At 33.3% G+C, this 6,320-nt stretch overlaps 1 pseudogene; it reads left to right on the top strand.

Moving 5' to 3' along the window:
- Positions 1-1,343, top strand: part of LOC107001097 — a 20,156-nt pseudogene extending 18,813 nt beyond the window's left edge.
- The last annotated feature ends 4,977 nt before the right edge of the window (positions 1,344-6,320 follow it).

The raw sequence follows: 6,320 nt of genomic DNA, 5'->3' as shown, positions 1-6,320 counted from the left end.
TACACCGGATTTCAGGGTGAGCTAATGCTTCTAGCTTGGACTGGATCTTCTTCCTCATGTCTTGATGCCTTGAAGTTCCGGCATGGACTAGCTTTTGTTTATTTTAGCTTCTTAGAATACTCTTAGTTTAGTAATTTGGTCATAGATGTTCTTGTGGTGATGACTTCCAGATTTTGGGGAATAATAGATGTTGAATTTTAGAAGTTATTGAATTGGTTTTTATTAATGAGTTTATGTCTTCCGCATTACTTTCTGTTGATATTAAATTGAAATGTTAGGATTTAGATTGGTTGGTTCGCTCACATAGGAGGATAAGTGTGGGTGCCAGTCGCGGCTCGGTTTTGGGTCGTGACACAGCATCACCGGTGGATGTATTGATGGAGTTCCTGGTAAATTCACTCAACTTCTCAATAAAATTAGCCAATTCCACAACAGAAAAGTAAATCATTCGAGATACAGACACTATGACCCGCATTTGTTACTTCATCTCCTTGATGAACTGGGTATGAATAAATCAGAGATCAAAACCCTTGTTTCTTCTTCTCCTCAATTGTTGTTTTGCCGTGTTTATGAAAACCTCAAACCCAAAATTAAGATTTTAAAACAACTTGGCTTATCTGGATTTCAACTTGCTACGTTTATGACAAGAAGCAATTTTTTGAAAACAGGTTTACATACTGTTTTGTTGAGCCTAATCTTGTTTATCTAAAGGATTTATTGCCCATTTATGACCTCCTGACTACAAGTCTTATTAAAGAGCCTAGGTTGCTTTGTAGTTATCTTCCTAAAGTTATGCCACCAAATATATCATTGTTGCAAATTTTTGTGTTTTCAATGGCTGATATTCTCAAGGCTTTTTACAGGCGTCCTAGGTTTTTGCTCAATACTCCTGAGTGGATTGAGAAAGCAGTATATTGACTTCAAAATAATTTTCATATATTTATATCACTTGATGAATTGAAATTAAAAGGAAATTACATATTTATCAGAGTTTTGGATGGTCTCATTCTGATACTTGCCTCATAATGCAAAAACTTCCTTACTGTTTGACTTCATCAGAGGCTAAGATAAGGACTACATTGAAGTTTTTCATGAATGAACTGGAGTATGAACCTAATTATCTGGCTTCTCATGCACTACTTTTAAAGCTTAACTTAGAGAAGAGGATCATGCAAAGGAATGAAATCTTGAAATTTCTTATTGAAAACCAGCTGGTAAAATGAAGGCCAAGTCTTGACACTGCTGTGTCATGTTCCGAGCTGGATTTTCAAAAGAGATATGTGCTTCTATAAAGGGAAAAGATGCCCGAGATGAATGGTTTATATATGAAAAGTATAAGCTAAAGAGAATTCCTTATAGTGGAGATAATGGCTGCAGAACAAAGAGGTTTATTCAGTTCCTTGAAAATATCTTTCTTATGCTTTGTCAAGTGTATTACTGCTTGTTTACTTACTTTTCGATGCTGGAGATCAAAATTAATTACAGGGTGACAAAAACTAGAAATTGATATCAGTTCCATTTTCTATTCAACAGATGGTTCTTTCTAATGGCAAGGAAAGCAATACATAAGTTCTTTCTTTTGTGTGTGAAATTAAGTTTTATTCAACTCCGTGTCTATTACGTCAAAATTTAGCTTGTTGTGGAATTAGCTTAGTTGAATGAGAAATTACATTCTGAAGATAAGAAATCCTTTTCTGCTAGAAGCTTAGATAGATATGGAAAAGCACTTCCATCTCATAATGGATCTTTTTATTTCTGCTCTTGAAAATAAAGGGAAGTTATGTTAATTTTGAGTTAGTTTGTCCTAGTTCAAAGTCTTATTTCGAGGTTACACTTTGTGATTCTTCATTTTCCCTTTGCTCGATATATTTTTGAAACCTGCAAAGTTTCTCATGATTTTTGCTTAGATGTGGAAAGTTTTTGCACTTACCAAAGAATATGCATTCTTCACAACAAGTAAGATAGATAGCTAGTTGTTTTTACTTATAATGGGTCGGATAGAAGCTGCTTTTCTCATACACCAATTAAAGTTATTTCCCCACTTAGACTTCAATGTTATATCCAACTTCGATATTAATGGTAGTTTTTTCGCAATTACATTCATCTTGATGATCAAGTCATAGGATCATGAAGAATTGACCCACCACCATGTGTTTATCATCTATCACCACAGAACCACCTCCTTATCCTTCGCCACCGCCACAACAATTATGACCCCTTCTTCCACCATCACAATCAATACCAACGACCTTCTCCTATGTCACAACCACTATCTCCTTAGCCAGCTTCTTCTCCACCTAATTTTCTGCCAAAGATTTCAAACAATTGAAGTTGCTGCAGCAACCATGCAGAAGTCGCTACAATAATTCAACAATTGTGAAGTTGCTAAAACAATATAATCAAGTGATATTGTTGTTATATCAATTGGTATAGTTATTGCAACAACTGTCGTAATTAATATTACTATCGTTATTGCAACACATATAGTAATTAATATTACCATAGTTGTTGCAACAACTATTGCAATTCTTGTAAAAATTATCATAATTGCTTGATTTTCTACGTTTATTTATTGTACTAGTGTACTTGGTTGCGCTTTGTGCGGTTATGTAAAGAATTAAAATAAATTTATACTAAATCATAAAGGTTAAGCTATAAAAAATCAATTAAATATATCTGTATTTTGTAACAATTGTTATTCCAAGTCATCTATAAGGTACATACTTTTTAACTGAAATTATTAATTTTTTACATCAATATTTTTGTTAATTCGGATTTCATTCTCCTCTTTGTTATAACTTCATCACAACTTACTTTCTAGTATTTGTCTGTTAAACAACCTAAGAATTACCATATCAAAATCACTAAAAAAATTAAAATTAAAAAACAAAATAAGGTTAAAAAAAAAGGAGCCAAAAAAGGAATTAGCAATGCAGAAAAAATTGAACAAAATGGCATACACAAACACCTAATTCTTCTACTTTTTCTTAGCTTATATACAAAATTTTAAAGAGTATATTTCATATTTCAAATAAATACTACATCTAATATACAAATTCCTAAGAATGAAGAGTCATTGTAATTGAGAGGATTAAAGATGTGACTTTAATATTTTGACATTTGTACATAATGTAACAAAATAATGATTATTAACCATAGCAAATGATAAGATAATTCGAAATAAAGTTATTGAGACATTTATTTTTGTAATAAGTTTAGTAATAAGTAGGAAGAAAAAAAAAGTAAAATTACAAGCGTAAAGAGAGAAATACCACACTATTTTAGTCCAACAATTATTATATAGATAGATAGATAGACTTTTAAGAATCACCAATTTTTATTATTTCAGAAGAAGTTAACATTTATCCGGTATAAAAAAGAATTATACATGTAACAGTCTAAACTTTATCAAATAATATTGTTCTTGGATAATACATACAATAACTAATTCAAATTGTTAAAAATAATCAACAATAAGTGTATCTTTATATATTCTAAATCTTTCAAATTTCAATTCTATCATACTAATCTGATCATCTCTCTTGATGAAACTTCCACCACCACTAACTTTCTTTTTCATTTTGTCAAATTTGTACAAAACTAATCTACATTGTCATAATAAAATGTAGTCACCTTGTCCTCGTGTTTGGATACTATGACACAAAAAGATAATGTAAAACATATCTATGATTGTCACGACCCACAAATGGGTGTGATGGCACTCGTCTTATCCCACCAAGACAAGTCAGCCTAAAACCCAATACCTAACAAAGTGCGGAAGTGAATGACAATCCAACAACAATTTCTATTATGAAACCAAGTCATATTAATTTAATCCCCAAAACCAGGTTGTCACGTGCACAAGCCTCTAATGTAAATATTAGAATTGAAACAAAATAGAAGTCTAAAATGAAGTTGTCTTTCAAGTAAAAACAAAGTCATAAACTGGAGTAGGAAAGTTCGCTGAGATGACAAGCAGCTACCTCACAATCCTCCACAAGATGCTTCGGAAACGAAGAGAATGGAAGGTATCACAAAAATCCGGGCTCGTAACCTACAAAAATTTGTAGAAGCAAGCGTTGAGTACCAAACCACGCGATACCCAACAAGCAAACCTCTTAACACAAGTTATGTGAACAAAATACGAGTACTTCTTACACCCTATCTAGTCCTCCATGCTACAGCCTAACAGTTTACAGTTTATCAAACACACAACTGAATAACCACACTCTATCAGTTTACACATTCTCAATAACAACTCAATATTCAGCAGTCACAAGCTTCATAGAAAAACACTCACAAGATCAGCAAAACACGTGTTCAAGTTCATCAATAATAAATGTGCAATGCCATGAGATGCAATGTCAAATATAGTGATGCATGTCTTTCTTAACGATACACACCCGCTGTCTCTCAGTCCGGGACCCATGGGGGACATACCTGTCCATGCATCTGTCGCGGCGCACGACACGACCCTCGATAATAGTAACCATCGCGGCGCCGATACGTCCCTCGAAATATAATATCCATCGAGGCGCGCGATACGACCCTCGAAATGATACATCCTTATACCACAATCATGTCTCAGATACAATGCAATTGACATGCTCAAATGAACTGAGGAGACAACCATTTTGATACCAAAGCGCAATTTACAACAAGGAATACAACACCAACAAATAAGCAACAAGTCTCCAAATCATTCTCCACATCACACAAGAAGATACACGAATATCATACGCTTAACAAGAGTTTAGAAATCCACTTGCCTTAACCACTCGAATAATAACTCTGGGACTTGAGCCTTCCCTTTCCGTTGAGCTTCCAAATTGATGCAATCTATGCAAGTATATATATTCACAATAAGGTTTCAGAACTAACAACACTCACACTTTTGTGTGTTTAATCTTGACCTAAAATTTCACCTCAAATTTATAATCAAGTTCGTAACTCTTGATGCCAACTAACATTTCAACTATTATATTTTTCAAGTTCCAAGTCTAAGGTTAAGTCCCTCCTTTATTTTTCTTCAATACCACTCTAATAATCCACCAACAATTAATTACCTATCTTAGTATAACAAACTTAAATTATAATGTGCTAATAATAGTAAGGATGTTTCTATAAATTTACTCTCCAATACTTCCATCTAGTCAAATGCTTAATCAGTAGAGGTCACTATCCGATACATTCTCAACTTCACAAAAATACAAATTTTTATATATATTTTCCTTTCCAATCACTTCCAATAACCCAATTTAGTAATATTTTATTTTTACAATGTGAACAATAAGAAAAGAAAAATAAATAAAAGAAAGAAAATATTAAAGTTGATGATTTTACGAAATGGAAAAAAAAAGAATAAAAAAGAAATTGCAGATTTAAAAATCTACATCCAAATTTTTGCCAAACACAAACATTAGATCATATCTTGGCAATCATTGTCAATGATTAGGTTAGTATTATTATTTAATTTTTTTTTGTTTACAACCATCAAAAATATTATATTATAATTAAAATTTTAAAGGGATCCTAATTCTCTTTCTTCCTATCATTCAATCTTATATATATAAACATATGTGTGCAACAATTAAAGAAATTAATGCAGATGTAGTTTACCTGAAGCAGTCGAACCCTTCGTCCGTTCCGTCTTTCTCCTTTCTTTTTTTTTCCTTTTGTGAATTAACTAAGTACTAATTGTGATAGGTTTTACCCACATATTTTATTAAATAAAGGCTAAATAGTATAGGTTCTTAAATAGATTATTACTTTAGCCCATAAACTATCGATTAATTAACTTAAGTTAAACAAATATTCAAAACTCTAAAGAGGAGCTTTTGGGTCATTACATTATCCACCACTAAAAATCATGTTCGTCCTCGAACATAGAGTAAAAGAAAGTACCTGAAGCTTCAAAAAGTTGAGGATATCTGGCACGCATGTCAGACTCAGTCTCCCAAGTTGCCTCTCCCACTGTTCGGTGCTTCCAATGCACCTTCAATGAAGCAACCTCCTTGGTCCTAAGCTTTCAAACCTGCCTATCCAAAATTGCTATAGGCTCCTCCTCAAATGTCAAGTCTGGACCCAACTCCACAGAATCAAGTGAAATCACATGAGATTCATCCGGAATATACTTTCGAAGCATAGAGACATGGAAAACAGGATGAACTGCCGACAAACTAGGTGGCAAGGCCAACTTATAGGCCACCTCTCCCACTCGGCTCAAAATCTCAAAAGGTCCAATGAACCTAGGGCTAAGCTTGCCCTTGTTTCCAAACCTCATCACACCCTTCATGGGTGATACTCGGAGCCAAACATGA

Source organism: Solanum pennellii, chromosome 10, assembly GCF_001406875.1.
Source record: "Solanum pennellii chromosome 10, SPENNV200".
Lineage (NCBI taxonomy): Eukaryota > Viridiplantae > Streptophyta > Magnoliopsida > Solanales > Solanaceae > Solanum > Solanum pennellii.
Note: the sequence above shows the minus strand (reverse complement) of the source record. Positions and strands in the feature narration are given on the sequence as shown.